This window comes from Lathyrus oleraceus, chromosome 1, assembly GCF_024323335.1.
Source record: "Lathyrus oleraceus cultivar Zhongwan6 chromosome 1, CAAS_Psat_ZW6_1.0, whole genome shotgun sequence".
Classification (NCBI taxonomy): Eukaryota; Viridiplantae; Streptophyta; class Magnoliopsida; order Fabales; family Fabaceae; genus Lathyrus; species Lathyrus oleraceus.
Genome location: NC_066579.1, coordinates 168,190,435 through 168,214,283, shown reverse-complemented (window position 1 = coordinate 168,214,283; position 23,849 = coordinate 168,190,435). Strand labels below are relative to the sequence as shown.

General features: G+C 37.8%; 1 non-coding gene across 1 annotated transcript; it reads right to left on the bottom strand.

Moving 5' to 3' along the window:
* Positions 1-23,491: 23,491 nt before the first annotated feature.
* LOC127116056 (small nucleolar RNA R71) lies at positions 23,492-23,598 on the bottom strand. The gene has a single exon (XR_007801044.1). It is a non-coding gene; the product is annotated as a small nucleolar RNA R71 (small nucleolar RNA).
* Positions 23,599-23,849: the final 251 nt, after the last annotated feature.

The following is a 23,849-nucleotide window of genomic DNA, read 5'->3' as shown; positions in this document are numbered from 1 at the left end:
CTTTCTGGTACTATGGAGAGAGATGGAGGATCTGTTCACAGACCACCTATTTTGGATGGATCCAACTATGACTACTGGAAACCTCGAATGGTAGCCTTCCTAAAATATCTGGATAATAAGGCTTAGACGGCTATGTTAACAGGCTGGGAACATCCAGTAGTTGCTAAGGAAGGAGAAGCTACAACTGATAAAAAGCCTGAAGAACAATGGACCAAGGAAAAAGATGATCTAGCCCTTGGAAATTCTAAAGCATTGAATGCTATATTCAATGGAGTAGACAAGAATATCTTCAGATTGATAAACAACTGCGAGGTGGCTAAAAATGCTTGGGACATTCTCAAAACCACTCATGAAGGCACCTCTAGAGTGAAGATGTCTAGACTACAACTGCTCACCACCAAGTTTGAAAATTTAAGGATGAAAGAAGATGAAAATATTCATGAATTTCATATAAGTATCCTTGAAATTGCTAATGCCTCAGGAGCCCTGGGAGAAAAGATGTCAGATGAAAAATTAGTAAGGAAAATACTCAGGTCACTCCCTAAGAGATTTGCTATGAAGGTGACAGCCATAGAAGAGTCTCAAGACATCTCCAATATGAGAGTTTATGACCTAATTGGTTCCCTCCAAACATTTGAGATATGAATGTGTATTGGATCTGAAAAGAAAACCAAAAGCATAGCCTTCATGTCAAACACTGAGGAGGAAGAGGAGGAAAGTGGTCAGGATGTTGATGAAGATCTGGAAAATGATGTAGCAATGCTGAGAAGACAGTTCAACAGACTTTTAAAAAAGATGGATGTAAGATCTAAGGCAAATGTCAAGAACATTTCATCTAACATCAGTAAATCCAACAATACTGGAAGAAGAACAAAGTCAGATGATAAGCCCAAAGAAGGAAAAGGAGTATAGTGTCATGAATGTGATGGGTATGGACACATTAGAACTGAATGTGGAACCTACCTCAAGAAATAAAAGAGGAGTCTTGCTGCCACTTGGTCTGATGAGAGTGAAACAAAAGAGTCTGCAAATCTGGTGACTACCTTGACTAGAAGATGGGGTTCTGATGAAGACTCAAGTGATTATGAAGTAACCTTTGAAGAGTTGGCCACTACCTACAGAAAGCTGTGTCACATAAGTGCAGAGGTGTGTAAAGGTAGAAAATTTGATAACCATCTCCAAATTAAAAACTGAAGCAATGTTATTGGATGCCAAACTAGATGAGAGTCAACAAGTTGATAGCCAGAAGAAAGTGATAGCACAGTTGGAGAATGAGAAGGCAAAACATGTGGAAGCCATCTCCAAGTTAAAGACTGAAGCTGCTTTCCTAAATTCTAAACTGGAAGAAATGACCAAGTATGTAAGAATGTTAAACAATGGATCTGATTCCTTAGACAAGATTCTCCAGATTGGTCAAATAACAGGAGACAAATCTGGCATTATGTTCAATGAATCTAAGCCTGAGTGCAGTTACACTGGTGGCAAACCTACATCCAAACCTAAGTGCAGCCATATTAAAAACAAATATGAGATGTCACATCATATGTCACAACATCGGAGAGGAAGACAGCAGAAAGGGAAACACCAAAGATGGAAATGCCATTACTGTGGAAAATTTGGCCACCTAAAGCCCTTCTGCTATAAGTTGTATGGCTATCCTAGCCCTGTTCATCATCAGACTCACTATCAACCTAGACCCAAACATCACAGGCCTATCAACAAAAAGAAATGGGTTCCTAAGACTAATGTTACAAGTCTAATAGCTCACACATCCTTCAGAGTTTCAGCCAAAGAAGATTGGTATTTTGACAGTGGGTGCTCCAGACACATGACTGGAAACAAAAACCTGCTAACTGGACTTCATCCTCATGCCACAAGTTATGTAACCTTTGGTGATGGAGCAAAAGGTGAAATCAATGGGATTGGTAAGCTTGATTTCCGTAGAGTTCCTGACCTTGACAATGTCCTACTTATTAAGGGATTAACTGTTAATCTAATAAGCATCAGTCAACTATGTGACCAAGGTCTAAATGTAAACTTCACTAGAACTGAATGTCTGAGTACTAACAAAGAAAATAAAGTGATCATTAAAGGAGTTAGGTCTAAAGACAACTGCTACATGGGGAGTTCTCAAGAAACTGGTTACTCTTCAATGTGTTCTTTGGCCAAAGAGGAGGAAGTGAAGATATGGCATCAAAGACTGGGCCATCTGCATCTTGAAGGTATGAAGAGGATTATATTTGTGGAAGCTATTAGAGGAACTCCCAACTTGAAGATTGATGAAGGAAAAGTCTGTGGAGAATGTCAGATTGGAAAGCAGACAAGGATGTCACACCAGAAGCTCAGACATGACACCACTACCAAAGTTTTAGAACTCCTCCATATGGATTTGATGGGACCCTTGCAGGTGGAAAGCCTTGGTGGGAAGAAGTATGCAGTGGTGGTTGACTACTCCAGATACACCTGGATCAAAAAAAAATATGATGTGTTTGAAGTCTTCAAAGATTTTTGTCTAAAACTTCAAGGAGAAAAGGAAAGTCAAGTTATCAAAATTATAAGTGAACAAATAAGGAAGATGGATCCCAAAAGTAATGAAAGATTATTTATGGGCTACATCAGAGAATATAGAGTCTTTAATTCCAGAACCAAAGTAATAATGGAATCTGTTAATGGTGTGGTTGATGACCAACACACTGATGTCACAGACGATGTTAAGACATCTCTGAATGATCCCCCAGCTGATTTCTCAGACAAGGTGAATGAACCTCCTCAAGATGAACCTAACAAAGTCAACAAGGGACCCTCCATCAGAGTTCAGAAGGATCATCTCAAAGATCTCATTCGAAGAGATCCAAGAAAAAGGGTCACAACTAGATCAAGGAAAATGATCTCAAATGACTACTTGAAAGAGGAAGTATATGTTGAACAATCTAAAAGGCATGTGTACAAATTGAAGAAAACCCTCTATGGTTTGAAGCAAGCTCCTAGGGATTGGTATGAGAGACTCATAATGTTCCTCACTAACAATGGTTACAATAGGGGAGGTATTGACAAGATCCTATCTGTGAAAAATAAAAGAGAAAAGCTCATGGTGGCTCAAATAGATGTGGATAATATTGGGTTTGGTGGGAGGTCAGATGAAATGGTAGAACATGTTGTTAGACAAATGCAGTCTAAGATTGAGATGAGCCTTGTTGGACTTGGGCTACAAGTCAAGCAGGAAGAATAGTCTATTTTTCTATCTCAAAGCAAATATGCCAAGAACAAGGATAAGAAGGCTGGCATGAAGAGTGCAGATCATAAAAGGACACCTGCTCCTACACATTTGAAAGATTAAAGTGGTGTTTGTGCTATATATAAAGTTGAATACACAGCAGTTGGAAGTAGCTGTTCTCAACAGGGTTGGTTGAAACAAATGTTGACTGAATACAATGTCACACAAGATGTCATGACATTGTACTATGACAACCTGAGTGCTATAAATATTTCCAAAAATTCTATTCAGCACAGCAGGGCTAAGCACATTGATATTTGTCAACACTTCATTAGAGAATTTGTGGAAGAGAAAATCATAGCACTGAAGCATGAAATGCAATTAGCTGACAAATTTACCAAGGCTTGGGATGCTAATCAGTTTGAATGTTTAAGAGAGAAATTGAGGATTTTTATTCATGAGAATTTATAGCAATTAAAGTGGAGTGGAAAAGGTAATAAAAATATTGTTTGTCCACTTAAAAGAAAGTTCCACATTTATGGTAAATCATTACCTAGTATTAGAACTAGTATCTATGTCATTTTCACTCGCTACCTCAACACAACCATCTCCATCTTCATTCAAATTCTCAGACAACCTCTGCTAGGGCAACAACATTTCTATCAAAAGTTCAACAAAATATCACAACATCCCTCATCCTCTGGATCAAAACCCACTCACAAAGCAAGGACTCCCTCCATGGAGTTTCTGGATGAAGATATTTTGGAGGTTATTCCTCTCTCTATTATTCCAAGCGACGCCCCTGGCCCTTCTTTCACGACTGGAAACAATCAAGGTAACATTCCTGATAACCCTCCTCCTAAGGATGACATGCACTATACATATCGTGTCATTAGGAACCTGGTAACTAGGATTCTTAACGAAGGGCATGCAGTCAAGGGTGGATCGACCCCTCTGTCTAGAAGGGACCCCTCACCTGAGGTGGAACCCCAAACTGAGAAAGATGATGATTCATCTAGATCAGAGAAAGACACGACTGCTGAGGGACTATGCTCTCTAGGTAAAACCTTGCCTAGTAAGAAACCAGTAGATGTGTCTCATGAAACTGCTGAGAAAGTTATTGATTTGGAGGAATAGAGTTCAGAAGAAGAAGATGACACCTTGGTCCATCATGCGAAACCAAGTGTTTCAAATAAACTGAAGACCAGAAAAGGGAAGACTGTGGCTGAGATGTTGACAGCCAGAACAGGAAAGAAGGTTGCTGGTGTAGGACCCTCTAAATCATGGATTAAAGTAGAGGTCAAGAAGAGGAAGATCAGAGAAAGCTCAAACTAAGGTTGCAGCTGTACATTTGGACAACATTTCTTTCCATCTGGAAGATGGTGCTGCCAAGTGGAAGTTTGTTATTAATAGGAGAGTTGCTCTTGAGAGGGAGCTAGGGAAGAAGGCTGTAGAAGTAAAGGAAGTTATGGAATTAATCAAGACTGTTGGTCTGATGAAAACTGTTGTTGCTTTGCCCCAATGTTTTGAAGGGTTAGTAAAAGAGTTTGTGGTTAATCCAACCCCATATACCATCTTAGCACAGCGCCTGTCAGAGTGTCTTGAAAGTAGTGGATTAACAGTTGTTCGTTGTCTGTTTGGGTAGACATCTTGCAGGCATACTTCACCAAATGACTGAGTGGACATGTGTTCCCTTTCTATTTTTCAAAGTCAGGCACTTGGAACTTCACTGGAATCTTCATATTCGGCACCAGACATAATTCAGCAGCACTCTTCCAAATAGATACTTACCTCTCAAAGTTTTCAACTCCTTGCGCAGCTCACGAAATTGATCTTTCATTTCATCCATTTTTTCAGAAACGTCCGGGCCCTCAGATGGCTCGAAATGATAAATGGTGTCTTCCACACGAGGCAAGGTATGCACTACAGGCGGTGGCACAGACATGATCGGGCTAGATGCCGACATGGAAGAAAATGTGGGTGCAAAGCCCTCAGGGACAAAATTAGGCGGCATTCCCTATGGGAATCCGGCAGGCATAGCAGGCGCGAAATGAGCGACAATTGCGAGAACAGTAGAGGTAGCCACCTCTAAAATGACAGTCCTCTGAGGAGGAGGAATTGCAGGTGTTGGAGAAGATTGGCTCTGCGCGGCTAGAACTGACTCCATCATGGAAGTCAGGCGGGCGATCTCCTCTTTCAGGTGTCTATTCTCTTGCACAAGATGTTCCATGATTATGGAGTGACTGGCGCGAGTATTGTACCGATGAGTCAGCTTGGCTGAAGCGCAGAAGAAACACCAATGAGACATATGGCGAAAGAGAAACTTGCTATGCAAATGATGCATGAAATGTAATGCTTGTTTGTTTTTATTTTCAAGGAACTTACTATATATTATTTGCAAATATATATATATATATATATATATATATATATATATATATATATATATATATATATATATATATATATATATATATAAATTGCAATAATTTGATATGACCAAAAAGTTCTCTTTTATTTATATAATTTGAAGGATTACACTGAGTATAATTTCAGAAACCAAATGAAAAATACAAGAGAAAAGGAGACTAGTCATCCTAAGGATCCCTAACAACAACGTCAGAAGATCTGGCTGCAGGTGCATACTTCTTTCGAATGTGTCGGATCTCAGTCTCAAAAGAAGCCTTCATCTGATTCTTCTCGAGGACAAGCTGATCAACAATCTTCTTCCAAGCAATAGAAGGTTGAGACATGCTACAAGATGAAACCTCTAGCTCTCTCTGTCTCTTTGTCACTCGATCTTCAATTAGCTCAATGAGTGCATCCTTGTCCTTGGACTCAAGTTGCAACTCCTCATGCTTTTGGCTCAAAGCACAGAAACGCTCTTCCCACATATCCTTCTCTTGCTTCATCTTGGCGAGCGCGTCTTCCAGCTCCTCTACATCTTGGTTAGGGAGAGTTAATGGCTCAACCACAACCATAGACATAGGTGTCTCACAAGGATAAGGCATCTTCAACTCCAAAGCTCTCTTCTTCACCCAAAGAGTGTAAGCTTCCAAAACTACACAATTGCACGGACCAAGCTCGGATCTTCCTTTCCTATGCACATTATGCCAAGCATGCACACCTTCTACTTCAAATGTTGAGGTTCTTTCTCCTCTTGATAGAAAAGTCCTTCTAACAACATGTTATTAGGTTTGTCTCTCAAGGGGAACCCAAGTTGATGATGAGCCAAAGTAGGGTTGTAGTTAATTCCTCCTTGTGTACCAATGAGAAGCATATTAGAGAATTCACCAAAACTATCAATAATCTCCAAACTGCTTAATGAAGGGTCATACCAAACTATATCATCATTAGTGAGAGACATAAGTCTCTGAGACCACCGTAGACATTGTTTGTTCTCTACAAAAGCAGGCGTCTGAGGCAAGTGCGAAATAAACCACTTGTATAGAAGAGGAATGCAACAGACAATAGTCCCACCACCCTTAGAATTCCTTAGATGCAAAGAGAAATACATGTCTCCTAACAGAGTAGGCACAAGATTTCCAATCAAGAAAATTCTAATGGCGTTAACATCAACAAAACCGTCAATGTTAGGGAACAAAGCTACTCCATATATGAGGAATACAAAGATAGCTTCAAAAGCATCCACACTACCGGCTTGAGAAAAGGCAGTATCTTCCTTGATGAGGAAATCACATGGAAACCAAAACAATCCTTCTTTCTTCACCCAATGAGCCTCTATCTCAAACTTCTTCAAGTGAAGAGCTTCAGCAATAAGATGAGATCTGGGAATCTCTTCCAATCCACTAAAAGGTACCTTGCTAGAAACAAGTATTTCCAAGAGATGGGCATACTCCTCCAACATAGGCACACGTTGCTAATCAGGAAAAGTGAAGCAACGATAGAGAGGATCATAGAACTGCACCAATACAATCAAAAGTCCTTCAACCACATCAGCAGACAAGATAAATATAAGCTTCCCATGGTGTTTCTTGAACTCCAAAGTATCTAATACAAAAGATGCTAGCTTCCTTAACTCTTTCAAGTTGGGACATCTGAAACTGTACTTCTTAGTGTTCCTTCGTCCATAATCAATGGTCTGAAAATATTTGCAAATAACACCTCAGTTCCTTGAAATTTTCGTGTGATGAATGTTATGATGCACATGAATGCATGAATGCAACAATCACAAATAAGGGATTACACACAATGCAAACAAACCAAGGTCAAGGGATGAATCAAGTCATTGTCAAGATCAATCATCCATTTTGGTGGATTATGGTTTTCACCTTATCAACACCCAAGTTCCATTGATATTGACAAGATTTGATTGGATCAACCAAGAATCAAGGGTTTATTGTGAATCACGAGCATGGAGTCTGGGTAAGAACCATCCCAAAGGAGTGAACTAAGGATAAAAACATGTAGATCATGTTCTAAAAAGTTCCCAGAGTCTCAATTCCATCTATTGGATATTACAGGTTAAGATGACTGACTCATCGACCCATAATATTCTCAAAGAGAAACTCGTCTGAGTGTAGTATCGCGTAACAACTGTTATCAAGTCTACACTTAAACAGTCTCCACACTACGTCCTAAATAGGCCAAGAGGGGTTCAATGTCCTACAGTCTTCAGCTTCTTGGACCCCAAATTAGAGATAGTAATGCCTAACCACAAATACTTGTATGACATTTCCAAATCCAAAAGGGTCTCCACTGAGCAGATGGATCTCAAGCGAACTTTTAAAGGACTACTCCACACAAGTCGAACATGACTATACCATCCTCCTATCTTAATTGCACTCAAGTTTGGGTTAGAACTTATCTCACCACCTAGAGATCACCAGGCACAACAAGAAGATTATATCAAACAAATAAACATACATCAGACATACAATTATATACACACAAAAAAGTAGGCTAAACCCACTGAAGACTACTCCCCAGTAGAGTCACCATTTAATTTCTATAGCGGTAAATTCATGATTATCAAGCTATGGATAAGCAAAACATCAAATACCAAGAGTCGCCACCGCGCTTTTATTGTTTCCAAGGGAAAAGGGAAAAGTACGAACAAAACCCAAAAATAAGAAGTTTTCAAATCAAAACTAATAAAATGACAGAGATTACAGATAAAGGGGTTGATTACACAGAGGGAAGGTGTTAGCATCCAAAGTGTCCTAGGTACTCCTAGGGAGCCCTTTCTTGTATGCATATGTATTTTGTACAAATGATGTTTGCAAGCAAATAGAATGGGGGGATGAGAAAAGAATTCATTAATTTTATTTTTGTGTTTGACAAGACCTTCAGACTTGCGCCTACGTACCCACATAAAAATGAGGGATCAAAACCTCGTAGTTCGTGAAATTTCAAAGTGGATGCTTTACTTTTAACAAAAAATAGGTTTGAAAGGCATAAAGGCCTAAAAAAGGGTTTGAATGAGTTAGTTCCTTTTGGCTTTTAAAGTCTTTAAGTCAAGTATAATTAAGTTTATTTACATGTTTATTTAAGAAAAGAAGTTTAAAATGCAACGACATAAGGCCAAAGTTTCTAGTTTGCAAAATGGTCTAAGTTTAAAAAAAACAAACACAATCAAAGAAGTTTTTAAAAGGAGGGACAGATTTTGAAATTAAAGAAATGGGGAGGAGATGAAGGGACTAATCCTAAGCATAAATTTAAAAGTTAAGAGTTGAAAATATCTGACTGATGGGCTGGAATCCAATAGACAAGAATGTCGTATAAAAACCCAAATTCCCTTGGACATTAGAATCAAGCAACAAACAATGCACACAATATTAACTTGAAGAGAAAGGAATCAAATAAAGATAGCCATATCCAAGCTTAGCAACTCCATGATCTTCTTCAAATTTGCCCATGTAGCAGATGAATTCCACAATGCCATAAGTCACAGGTTCAAAATAGCAGCTTCACAATGATCGTGATGCAAATGAACTTAAATTTATCTTCAATGATGTAGCAGATGAAGTTTCAGATTACAAGCACTTGGTTACATGAAAGTTGGTATTGGCCAAGTCCTTTGCATAGGGAGTGTTGCCTAAATTCAAAGTCCAATTGTCTCAGATCAAACCAACAGTCCACACAAGATGTTTTTATGGTTTTTGTTTTTATTATGTACATTAATGGTCAAAGAACACACAAACAAACACAATATACCCAAGCAAAATATATCACAAAATATGGTCCAAATGGACAAAGTGAAAATGAAATCAACATAAACAATTAGAATGGTATGAATAATGGCAAATGAATAAGGCATAAAAATAAAGTGCATTAAGGTAAATGACTTGAAATTTAATGTTAGTTGTTAATGAGTTAGGAGTTAGTATTGCTTTTGATTTTTATTTTAAGTCATTCTTTGGAGAACACTCAACCCACTTATCACAATTAAAAATAATCACAAAATCAATTAAATCATGAAAAATATTAATAATGATCCAAAAAATAATTTTAATTCAGAATATGGAAGAGGATTTTATTTAAATTTTTTTGGTGAAACTCTCATATTTTTTGGATCAATATTAAAATTAATATGAATTAATGAAAATCAAAGGAATAAAATAAAAATTAGAAAATACAAAAAAACGTGGACCACTTGATCTCCCTCATTAATTGAGGTGGAAGATCAAGTGGTCATCAACGCGCTTTCCACCATAGTGACTAGTCAACGCGTAACACAAGTGGTATTTACAAACAACGCACAAGATTAAAACATTTTGAATTGATCATGTGGCTCAGAACCTGTCCAAGACATCACCAGCACTAAACCTACGGTCACCTTCTCAGGTGAACCTCGCCGGACTGGTTCAATCATCATCATCACATAAATGAAAAAAGGAGGAGATGGTCTGAAAGAAAAAATGGCATAGAGCACGAATCTGACCTCAGTTTTAACTAACTCCAAATAGATTGAAAGAAATAAGGAGTTGAATTTTGAGGTGTGTCAACTGAGTTGCTCCGATTTGACCTCAAAGCAACTCAATCTTCTTGCCTACATTGGTTGGACTTCAGACAACCAAAGATCCAAGAGAATTGATGAGAATTGAGTGAGAATAGAAGAGAAGAAAATTTCTGGAAAATACCTTCAATGCCATGCAGAAGTGGATTAGGAATGGAAAGAAGCTTTGGATCCTAGAGTTTTTGAATCTCCAAACATTGAGATTCAAACTTAATTTTCAACTGAAAATCAGGTTTTCCTTTGAATTGTGAGGGTTTGAAGAGAGGGGGGAAAGCTGGCGCACAAGGATCCTTTCAAATGAGCTCAGAGGGTCCATGTTTATAGCAATTGGGAGTGTTATTTTCACACTTGAATTTTCTTCCAAATTTGGCAATGTCATGCACAAGCTTGCATGGGCGTGTACAGGCCCATGAAGCAATCTAATTAGGTCCAAATGCATCTGATATGTTGGTAGACAATATTGTGCTTGTTTCGAAGAAGGATGGAAAAGTCCGCATGTGTGTCGATTATAGAGATTTGAACAAAGCTAGTCCGAAAGATGATTTCCCTCTGCCACACATTGATATGTTGGTAGACAATATAGCTAAACTCAAAGTCTTTTCGTTTATGGATGGATTTTTGGGTCATAATCAAATCAAAATGGCACCCAAGGATATGGAGAAGACCACATTCATTACACCCTGGGGAACATTATGTTAAAAAGTGATGCCTTTCGGTCTAAAGAATGCTGGTGCAACATACCAGAGAGCTATGACCACTCTTTTTCATGATATGATGCATAAGGAGATCGAAGTCTATGTTGATGATATGATTGCTAAATCAAGTGATGAAGAAGAACATGTTGAACTTTTGTTGAAGTTATTCCAGCGTTTGAGGAAGTACAAAATCCGCTTGAATCCCAATAAGTGTACTTTTGGTGTTCGTTCTAGTAAGTTGTTGGGCTTTATCGTCGGCGAGAAGGGTATTGAGGTTGATCCTGCCAAGGTCAAAGCAATACAAGAGATGCATGTGCCCAAAACTGAGAACCAAGTCAGAGGTTTTCTCGGCCACTTTAACTATATCTCAAAATTTATATCATGTATGACTGCCACATGTGCGCCTATATTTAAGCTTCTTCGGAAAGATCAATCATGTGATTGGACCGAATATGTCTAGAAAGCTTTTAATAGTATAAAAGAATATTTACTTGAGCCTCCGATTCTGTCTCCACCTGTTGAAGGAAGATCGTTGATCATCTATCTGACTGTGCTTGATGAAAGTATGGGTTGTGTTCTTGGTCAGCAAGACGAATCTGGAAAGAAAGAATATGATATTTTCTACCTCAGTAAAAAGTTCACCAACTGTGTGACTCAGTATTCTATGCTAGAGAAGCCATGTTGTGCATTGGCTTGGGCTGCTAAGCATTTGCGTCAGTATATGTTGAATAATACCACTTGGTTGATATCCAAAATGGATCCAATGAAGTATATTTTTGAGAAGCCTGCTTTAACTGGGAGGATTTCCCATTGGCAGATGTTGTTATCAGAGTATGATATTGAATACCTATCTCATAAAAAATTAAAGGTAGCGTCTTGGCTGACCATTTGGCTCACCAACCGATTGAAGATTACCAGTCAGTGCAGTATGATTTTCCTAATGAAGATATTTTGTACCTTAATGAAAGATTGTGATGAACCATTGCTTGAAGTAGGACCAAAACCTGGTTTCCGTTGGGGCATGGTATTTGATGGAGCTGTTAATCAATATGGTAATGGCATTGGGGCAGTGATTATTACTCCTCAAGGCACTCATTTTCCGTTTACAGCTAGATTGACTTTCAAGTGTACGAATAATATGGCTAAGTATGAAGCTTGCATTATGGGGATTGAAAAGGCCATTGATCTCAGAATCAAGTAGCTTAATGTCTATGGAGATTCAACTTTGGTTGTGAATCAGATCAAAGGTGAATGGGAGACGAATCAACCCGGTTTTATACCATATAGAGATTATGCGAGGAGAATTTCAACTTTCTTTACAAAGGTGGAATTTCATCATATCCCTCGAGATGAAAACCGAATTGCAGATGCTCTTGCAATGTTAGCTTCAATGATTGTGGTAAAGTTTTGGAATGAAGTTCCTAATTTGATTGTGATGCGTCTTGATAGGCCAGCTCATGTGTTTGTTGTTAAAGAGGTCAAAGATGATAAGTCGTGGTATTATGATATCAAGTGTTTTCTCCAAAATTAGATTTACCCGTCTGAGGCATCTTTAAAAGATAAGAAGACTTTGAGAAGATTAGAAGGCAACTTCTAGCTAACGGTAATATGCTTTACAAGAGAAACTTTGATATGGTTCTGCTCAGATGCGTGGATAGACACGAAGCAGACATGTTGATGACTAAATTCCATGAAGGTTCCTTTGGTACTCATTCCAATGGACATGTTATGGCTAAGAAGATGTTGAGAGCAGGTTACTATTAGATGACAATGGAATCTGACTATTGCAAGTTCGTGAAGAAATGCCACAAGTGTCAAATCTATGCGGATAAGATTCATGTTACTCCGACACTGTTGAATGTCATTTCCTCTCCATGGCCCTTCTCCATGTGGGGAATTGATATGATTGGCATGATTGAGCCCAAAGCTTCGAACGAACATCGTTTCATTCTGGTGGCTATTGACTACTTCATAAAGTGGGTTGAAGCGGCATTATATGCAAATGTAACCAAACAAGTTGTTGTAAGATTTATCAAGAATCAGATTATATGCTGTTATGGTGTGCAAAGAAAGATCATTACAGATAATGGATCGAACTTGAACAATAATATGGTGGAAACTCTTTGCAAAGAATTCAAGATTGCACATCATAATTCTTCTCCCTACAGACCTAAGATGAATGGGGTTGTTGAAGCTGAAAACAAGAACATTAAGAAGATCATCCAGAAGGTGGGTGTAACGTACAAGGATTGGCATGAGATGCTCCTATTTGCTTTGCATGGGTACCGTACATCAATCCGCACTTCAACAGGGGCAACTCCTTTCTCACTTGTTTATGGCATGGAAGTTGTGCTCCTAGTTGAGGTTGAGATCCCATCATTACGTGTACAATGATCCTTGAGGCAATGAACGATATGATATGATGCCATGAGGGATCTTAGGGACAAAATTGGGGTCTTACAGTGTTCCATGGTAGACTTGAGTCAACGCGGCACATGCGTGGTAATTAAAAACAACGCACGAGACCGGTCATCTTCTCCGGTGATCCTGGCTGGACTGTTTCACTCATCACCATCAAAAAAATGAAAAAAAGGAGGACAGTATCTGAAAGAAAAAATGGTGTAGAGCACAAATTTGACCTCAATTTTAACTAACTCCTCACATATAGAAAGATATCTGGAGTTGAATTTTGAGGTATGTCAACTGAGTTGCTTCGATTTGACCTCTAAGCAACTCAATCTTCTTGCCTACATTGGTAGGACTTCAGACAACCAAAGAATCAAGATAATTGAGCAAGATAGAGAGAGAATCGAAGAGATGAAATTTTATGGAAAATACCTTCAATGCAGGTCTGGATTCAACTTTTCTTGCCTTGGCTCGTGCTTGATCTCACTCAGAATGCTTGTAGAAGTACAATGAAATGCACAAAAGGTCTTGGATCCCTGGAGTTTTGAATCTCAAAATAGTGAGATTCAAACTCAATTTCAAGATGAAAATCTCAGGATTATCCTCTCAAATGGAAGGGTTAGGGGTTTAGGATCAAAGCTGGCGTGAATGTGTCTTGAATTCTGAGCATATGGAGCTCTATTTATAGCTAGATCATGTGATATTTGCAAATTCCAAATCACTTTCCAAAACCGGAAATGAGTGATGCATGGGTGCATGGGCGTGTACAGGCCCCTGAAATCAACTGGGACTGCAAGGCAAGTGTACATGGAAACTTGAAGTTTGATTTTTGCCAAATGATGATGCAATGTTCAAGCCATGCGTAGCCTATTCATTCTTATCCAAAATGGACGAACTTGGACTTTTTGGAAAGGTTAGATCAAGGGGAATAACTTTCATGTTCAACACTTTTCCATTTGAAGCTTGTATCATGATGAATTTTGAGGGGGAAGTTTGGAAATTTCAACATGTTGAAATTTTTTCTAAGTGTCAAGCTATATAGCTCAATATTCCACCTTGCTTAACTTTTTATGTGAGCTACAAATGAGAAACGTGTCTTAATCAAAGTTGTATCTCTTTCAAAGACCTTCTAAATGGCCACCAATTTCATGTCGTTTGGATTTGAAATGATAGATTTATGCATTTTTGAAGTTTGGATAAAACACTTGTTCAATGGTATAGGTCAAAAGTGACCTCTAATGTAACCTCATATCACATGCTCATAAAAGTTGAATTAGCTCTCACTCCGAACATAAAAGTTGAAGTAGACATCTTTAATTTTATTGTGCAACTTGGAAATATTTCATCTTATAAAAAATGAGCAAGTTATGGCCTTGGGAAGTTGACTTTCAAATTAGCGTTTAGACAAAATGACCTATAATGTTTCAACATAGAAAATGATTTTTCAAGAAAAACTAGCTCAAGGTCTTAACATGAAAGTTGTTTGGAATGTCTTTATAGTAACTTTTCTCTTGTAATAATTTTCATATGGTGAAAATCGTAGGAGATAGGGTCTAGGGAGACCCAGTTTTGATCAGATGAATTCATCTGGCCAACCACCGTCAACAAACATACTAATCTTCAATTCTCTTGACTTTATAGGCTCATGGTAGATCATATATGCATAAGATGATGAATTTTGAAGTGTCCCTTAATAAATTTGATCAATTGGTGAGATAGCTTGTTGGAGAAGTTACTCAAGATACCCAGTCAAACTAGGGTTTCCAAGGCAAATAACCCTCAAACTCTTGAAGAAAACTTGATCAATATAACATCTAGAGATCATTGGGACTCATATATGATTCTTTTGACCATTCTTGTACCATTCCATGGTTGTGCTCTTTGTCATGGGGGTCTCAAACCCTAGATGTGAACTTGATAGATCAATGGGATCATGCCCTACCTACAAAAGAGTTAGGCAAATACAAAGACATATTTTTGGTATTTTGGTTAGTAAAAATGATGAAATACAAGTATGATACAATCACATAGTGCTTGGTGATCTCTCCCAAAACAAATCCAATAAAAAGGGGTAAGGAGAATGCCAAGGTATGATCCCAATGCTAATTCTTATGATGAAATTGCATGAGAGATCTTAGGGTCAAAATTGGGGTCTTACATGGGTTATGTTCATACTTCTCCATTTTCCTTTAGAAACAATAAAAGCACGGTGGCGACTCTGGTTTTATTGACATTAAGCTTATCCATAGCTTGGTGGTCATGAATTTACCGTTATAGAAAATTAAGTGGCGACTTTGTTGGGGAGTAGTCCTTAGTGGGTTTAGCCTACGTTTTTATATGTGTATATATTTGTATATTTGATGTTTGTATATATGTTTGTATGATATAATTTGTCTGTTGTGCTTGGTGATCTCTGAGTGGTGAGATAAGTTCTAACCCGAACTTGAGTGCAATTAAGATAGGAGGATGGTATAGTAATGTTCAACTTGTGTGGAGTAGTCCTTAACAAGTTGGCTTGAGACCCATCTACTTAGTGGTTAGGAATTACTTTCCCTGATTTGGGGTCCGAGAAGCTGAGGACCGTAGAACATTTAACCCATATTGGCCTATTTAGGATGTAGTGCGGAGACTGTTCAGGTGTATACCTCATAACAATTGTTACGCGATACTACACTCGGACGAGTTTCTCTTGAGAATAGTATGGGTTGATGAGTCAGTCATCCTAACGTGTAATATCCGATAGATAGAATCAAGACTCTGGGAACCTTTTAGAATAAGATCTGCAGGTTTTTATCCTCAATACACTCCTTTGGGGTGGTTCTTAACCTAACTCCATGCTCGTGACTCACAACAAAACCTTTGATTCTTGGTTGATCCAATCAATTCTCAACAATATCAATGGATCTTGGATGTTGATAAGGTGAAAAGCATAATCCACCACAATCGATGATTGATCTTGATGATGACTTGATCCATCCCTTGACCTTTGTTTGTGTTTGCCTTGTGTGTGATTGTTCCATTCATGCATACATGCGCATCATAAAATTAATCGCAGAAAAATAAATTTCAAGGAATTGAGGTCTTATTTGCAAATATTTTGAGACCAATGGATTGTGGATGAAGGAATACTAAGAAGTACAGTTTCAAATATACTGATTTGAAAAAGCTAAGGAAATTGTCATCTTTTGTATCAGATCTCTTAGACTTCAAGCAACGTCATGAGAAGCTTTTATCTGTGTTATTTGCTGATGTGGTCGAAGGAATTCTGAGTGTTTTGGTTCAGTTCTATGACCCTCTCTACCGTTGCTTCACTTTTCCTGATTATCAGGTTATGCCTACGTTAGAGGAGTATGCCCATCTCTTGGGAATACCCGTTTCTAACAAGGTACCTTTTAGTGGATTGGAGGAGATTCTCAGATATGATATCATAGTTGAAGCTCTTCATCTGAAGAAATATGATATTGATGCTCATTGGGTGAAGAAAAGAGGAATTATGGGGTTGACTTCTGAGTTCCTCATTGGTAAAGCTATTGTCTTTGCTCAAGTCGGTAGTGTGGATGCTTTTGAAGCCATCTTTGTATTCCTCATCTATGGTCTAGCTTTATGCCCTAACATTGACTGTTTTGTTGATGTTATCGCCATCATAATCTTCTTGATTGGGAACCCTGTGCCTAATTTGTTGGGTGATATGTATTTCTCTTTGCACTTAAGGAATTCTAAAGGTGGTGGGACTATTGTGTGTTGTGTTCCTCTTCTATAAAAGTGGTTCATTTGGCACTTGCCTCAGACGCCTGCTTTCTTGGAGAACAAACAATGTCTAAGGTGGTCCTAAAGACTTATGTCTCTCACTGATGTTGATATTGTTTGGTATGACTCTACATTGGGTGGCGTGGATATTACTAATAGTTATGGAGAATTCTCTAATGTGCCTTCATTGGTACACAAGGAGGAATCAACTATAACCATGCTTTGGCTCGTCGTCAACTTGGGTTCCCCTTGAGAAACAAACCTAATAACACTCAGTTAGAAGGTCTTTTCTATCAAGAGGGTGAAGATCCCCAACGTTTCAAGCAGAAGATGATAGATGCTTGGCAAAACGTGCATAGGAAAGGAAGACCTGAGCTTAGTCCGTGCAACTGTGTAACTTTGGAAGCTTACACTACTTGGGTGAAGAAGAGAGCTTTGGAGTTAAAGATTCCATATTGTAAGACCCCAATTTTGACCCTAAGATCCCTCATGCAATTTTCATCATATTCACTAGCATTGGGATCACACATTGACATCCTCCTTACCCCTCTTTCATTGGGTTTGTTTTGGCAGAGAGCACCAAGCACCATGTGATTGTATCATACTTGTATATTGTCATTTTAATAACCAAAATACCAAAAATATGTCTTTGCATTTGTCTAAACTCTTTTGTAGGTAGGGCACGATCCCCATTGATCTATCAAGTTCATATATAGGGTTTAAGACCCTTATTGCTAAGAGCACAACCAAGGAATGATCCACAATGTCTCTAAGCATATATATGAGTCCCAATGATCTGTACATGTTATTCTGATCAAGATTTCTTCAAGAGTTTGAAGTTGGTTTGCCTTGGAAACCCTAGTTTGTCTGGGTATCTTGAGTAACTTCTTCAACAAGCTTCCTCATCAATTGATCAAATTCCTCAAGGGGTACTTCAAAATTAATCATATTATGCATATATGATATACCATGAGCCTAAAAAGTCAATAGAATTGCAAGTTAGCAAGTTGGTTAATGGTGGTTGGCTAGATGAATTCATGTGATCAAAACTGGGTCTCCCTAGACCCTATCTCCTACAATTTGCATCCTATGAAAATGATTCCAAAAGCAAAGTTACTCTAACCGACATTTCAAACAACTTTAATGTTGAGGTCTAGAGCTAGTTTTGCTTGTAATATCATTTTCTATGTTGAAACATTATAGGTCATTTTGTCTAAACCCTAATTTGAAAGTCAACTTCCCATGTCCATACGTTTTTCAATTTTTATGAGATGAAAGATTTCCAAGTTTCACAATAAAATTCAATATGTCTACTTCAACTTTGATGTTTTGAGAGAAAGCTAAATCAACTTTTATGAGCATGTGATATGAGGATACATTATAGGTCATTTTGGACCAATACCATTGAATAAGTGATTTTACTCAAATTCAAAAATGCATAACTCTCTCATTATAAATCGAAATGATGTCAAATTGGTGACCATTTTGAAGGTCTTTGAAAGATATACAACTTTTATGAAGACACCTTTCTCATTTGGAGCTCACATAAAAAATTAAGCAAGGTGGAATATTGAAGTATATGACTTGACACTTAGAAAAATTATCAACATGTTGGAATTTCCAAACTTCCACCTCAACATTCATCATGATCCAAGTTCCAAATGGAAAAATGTTCAACATAAGAGTTGTTTCTCTTGATCTTAGTTTTCTAAAGAGTCCTAATCCATTCATTTTGGATGAGGTTTGCTAGGGTTGCGCATGGTGATAACTGGCCTGCATCAATTGGCAAAATCAAAACTCCAAATGACCATTTCACTTTGGCTTGCCAATCAAGCTTCATTCCGACTTCAGCACAGTTGAATTTGGACCTTAGTGCATTGCTTCATGGGCCTGTACATGCCCATGCAAGCATGAACATGACATTGCCAATTTTGGAAGAAATTTCAAGTGTGCAAATAACACTTCAATTTTCTATAAATAGAGACCCTCTAAGCTCATTTGAGAAGATCCTTGCACGCCAGATTTGCTTCCCCTCTTCAAACCCTCACAATTCAAAGGAAAACCTGATAATTTTCACTTGAAAATTGAGTTTGAATCTCACTGTTTGGAGATTCAAAAACTTCAGGATCCAAAGCTTTTTACCAATCCTAAACCACTTCTGCAAGCTATTGGAGCAAGATCAAACGTGAATTGAAGCAAGAGAGACTAAGTTCTGCAAAACATTGAAGGTGTTTTCAAGATTTTTTCTTCTCTTGGATTCTCACTCAATACTCATAAATTCTCTTGGATCTTTGGTTGTCTAAACTCCTACCAATGTATGCAAGAAGATTGAGTTGCTTTGAGGTCAAATCGAAGCAACTGAATTGACACACCTCAAAATTCAACTCCTCATATCTGTCTATATATTTGGAGTTAGTTAAAATTGAGGTCAGATTCGTGTTCTACGCCATTTTCTCTTTCAGATCATGTCTTCCTTTTTTATTTTAATCATGGTGATGATTGAACCAGTTCGGCGAGGTTCGCTTGAGAAGGTGACCGGCTTTTGCTCCCGCAGTGAGGTGGCACGGTTCAGAACCATTAATCTATTTAAAAAAGACTTAATCACAAGCGTTCGTTCTGATTACCACTTGTGTGGCGCGCTAACTGAGTTCCATCATGGAACGCGCGTTTGTGTCCACTTGATTTGCCATCTTAATTAATGAGGGAGATCAAGTGGTCCACGTTTTTTTGTAATTTCTGATTTTCATTTTATTCCTTTGATTTTCATTAATTCATATTAATTTTAATATCGATCCAAAAAATACGAGAGTTTCACCAATTTTTTTAAAATAAAATCCTCTTTCATATTCTGAATTAAAATTATTTTTTGGATCATTATTAACATTTTTCATGATTTAATTGTCTTTGTGATTATTTTTAATTGTTTAAAAATACTTTTAAGTTTCCAAAAATTCTGAAATTTTTTCTCAAGGTCCTTTGACCTTGTTTGGCCTATGATAAATCTCATGGCCCTTTCTTTGGTGTTTTGATGAGGTTTTAGGAAATTCACCAACCATATTTAAATTAATGCATTATTTTCAGTATTTTTAATTGAATAAATGCTAAATAATTGTGTTGATCCATTTTGATTGATTGTTGTAAGTTTGACTTGTGTTGTTGAGCCTTGGTCAAAGTTGATTTGACTTTGCAAGGTTAAGATAATTGGATTTAGGGGGTTGATGGAATGTACATTACATCTCCCAAAATGAATGAATGAACTTAATTCGGTAAAAGTCCTCCTTTGTCCAATTTGAGTTTGATCCACTTCCCCTCCCTCTTCATCTCATTCCCCTTCTTTATGCATTCATGTCATGGTCCTATGATATCTCTATATCCTAAGGCTAGTTGATTGCAAAATCAACATGAGTATGGATGAGATTAGGCCACAACATTTGCATATTGTTTTTGTGTGTGGTATGTTTCATGAGCATAGTCCATTATACTATGTCTCTAACATGCATTAAAACCAAAATTCTATTGCCCGGTCTCAAATTGTTGTGACTTCTACATAAGTCCAATTATGATTGCTTAACATAGCGCTAAATTTTGACAAAAAAAAGGCACAACATTCTAGTTAGTGAGATTGTAAGTCTCCCCTCTTTCATGGTATTCTGTGGAAACTTGGCCTTTTTTCCTTCCTTTGGAAGATGTCTTTGGTTCAAGGTTCCATGTTTGTGATAAGTGGGTTGAGTGTTCTCCAAATAATGACTTAAACAAAAAAGAAAAAGCAATACTAACTTCTAACTTATTAACAACTAACATTTAATCAAGTCCTTTATTTTTAATGCAATTTAATTTTAAGCCTTATTCATTTTCCATTGTTCATACCATTCTAATTGTTTATGTTAAGGTCATTTTCACTTTGTCCACTTGGTCCATACTTTGTGATATATTTTGCTTGTGTATATTGTGTTTGCTTGTGTGGTCTTTGACCATTAATGTACATAATAAGAACAAAAACCCTAAAAAATATCTTGTATGGACTGTTGGTTTGATCTGGGACAATTGGACTTCGAATTTAGGCAACACTCCCTATGCAAAGGTCATGGCCAATGCCAAATTTCATGTAACCAAGTGCTTGTAATTTGAAACTTCATCCGATACATCATTGGAGATCCTTTTTGAGTTCATCTGTAACAAGATCATTGTGAAGTTGTCTGATAACGCGAAAGTACATCGTATATTTGCCTTGATTTACACTGAAAAATCGTACCACTTTCGTTTATATTCTGATTATTCCGCAAGTATTCAAGTTATTTTTGCAGGTATTTCAATCCCCATGCATAAATGAGCAAAGTGTAGAAAAGGAAGAAAAAGAAGAACAAACAGAAGAGAAAGCAGCAGAAAAACCAAAAAACAGGGGACACAAAAATTATGGATGTGACGACCGTCACAAAGCGTGTAACGACCGACACACCTAGCCTGTGACGACCGTCACAGGCCCATGACGAACGTCACGCGGCCAAAATCAACGCCTTGAAACAGTCAACAGAAGTGAGCCAACGTGCCTAAATTCTAATTCCAGAGCCATTTTCCCGTGGATTCCTCACTCAACCAAGTCATCCTTGTTTCTCTCAACTGCCATGACCTACCAGGGGATATAAAAAGACAAATGTTGGAAACTAAGGGAAGGCTTAATTTTTCTCTGCAATTTATTTTCTACAGCAATTCTGCTTTCTAGTATTATTTTTCCTCGGCAACATTGTTTCCTCTACCGCAATATAGTTACTGTTCCGTTTAGAGTTTCCATTTTTCCTTTCCCTTTCCGTTTTTCATTTAGCCAAAGTAGTAGTTTCCTACACTGGGGAACTACTACAATTTATTTAATTTAGTTTAAGCAATTATTTCGAAGAAGCATAATCCTACCGACCTATGGAGGACTGCTCAAGTACTTCAAGATTCGGCGTATTCTATTAATCCAATTGCCAGGTTTTTATTCAATTATTATTATTATTGCTTTGTTATTATTATAATTATGTTTGCTGTATTGTTAATCTGTTTATGTTTATCTGTGTTTGCGTTATTTAACATGTCTGGCTAAACTACCGGTATCGGTATGTAACAATTTAATTAGACGGGATTTAATAATAATCGGTGAAAAAAACTTCTTGTCTCAAACAATCTTTTTGGCTGTGGTTTTTAATTTAAATTTTATTAACTTTGTCACAAGAGTGAGAAGCTATTTAATACGATTTTGCCACGAGAATGGGAAATTAACTAAGGTGAGAACCGACAATCGCAAGAGCGTGAGGGTCGAACTGGATAGTAAAAACTAGGCATTGATTTTAAAAATAGCGAGAGCACTTTAAAGGCAATTAGAACTTATCTATTTTCAAAAAGTATTTTTAACTTCAAATGGGACTGCGAGAGCGTACGTTCTGACTTAAAGGTATAATCCGAATCAACAATCACGAGAGAGTGAGATAAAGCCTTTTAAATAAGTATTTTCTACTGAAAGATATTTGGTTCTTAAATTATATACCGATGACTTATCGAATCCCTGACGATTAATGCGTTGCACACCGATATCCTCCTATTAATATTTTCTTAAAACTCAACTTCCCTTAGATTTAATTTTCTTCAACCAAACTTCTAAAAATCATTCCCTTAGCTAAACATAGTAACGTTGGTAGCATTAGTTTGACCATCGGTCCTTATGGGTTCGATATCTTTTAAAACTAAAACAATTGGATTGTGCACTTGTAGTCAAGTACCCGATAGACTATATTCTATATAGAGTCACGAGACGTATCAAGTTTTTGGCGTCGTTGTCAGGGACCTGATTTAGTCAAATAGTGCGATTGTTTCGTTGCACAATATAGACTATGGAAAAAAACTAATCTCCTTTCCCTTATTTCCCCCGATTGTATGCCAAGTACTCGCTCACAAGGCGATAACTTAGCACCGCCAATCAATGAATTAGAGCGTTTCTTATATATAAGACGTAGAATACTACAGTACCAACAAAGGTACGATATTCCCGATATCTTCTTTCCTACTTCTAAACCAGTCGAAAAACCAACCATGGCTGAAGTAGGACCACATAATCGTCCTCTTAAGTTCTACGCTACCCCGTCCCAACAAGAACCTCACAGTAGCATTGCTGCCCCTGCTATCAATCAAAACGATTTCGAGCTGAAACCCTCATTATTATCAGCCACCTAACAACATCAATTTGCTGGAAATCATACGGACGACCCTAATGAAAATTTGACCAAGTTTGTGCAGTACACGGACACTGTGAAGGCGAATGGTGTATCTCAATATGCGATAAGACTACGCCTCTTTCCTTTCTCACTAAGAGACAGAGCTTGGGCTTGGTTGCAATCCTTACCATCCAACTCAGTTACAACATGGGAAGAACTGAAGAATGTTTTCTTATCCCGATATTTTCCGCCGAGCAAAACTGCTATGCTGAGAGCTCAAATCAACGGATTTCGACAAAAAGATGTAGAATCTCTCTACGACGCGTGGGAGAGATACAAAGACATGATGAGGATATGTCCACATCACGGTCTCAAAGACTGGGTGATCATTCACATATTTTACAATGGGCTTCTGTATAACGCAAGACTGACAGTAGACGCTGCCGCAAGCGGTGCACTTATGGACAAGCCATACAACGAAGCCTATCAACTCATTGAAAACATGGCCCTAAACCATTGCCAATGGGGAGGTGAAAGAACTCCAGTAGAAAAGTCCCAAACAAAAAGTGGAATGTACAAAATCAGTAGCCTTGACCATGTCCATGCTAAGGTAGATGCCCTTG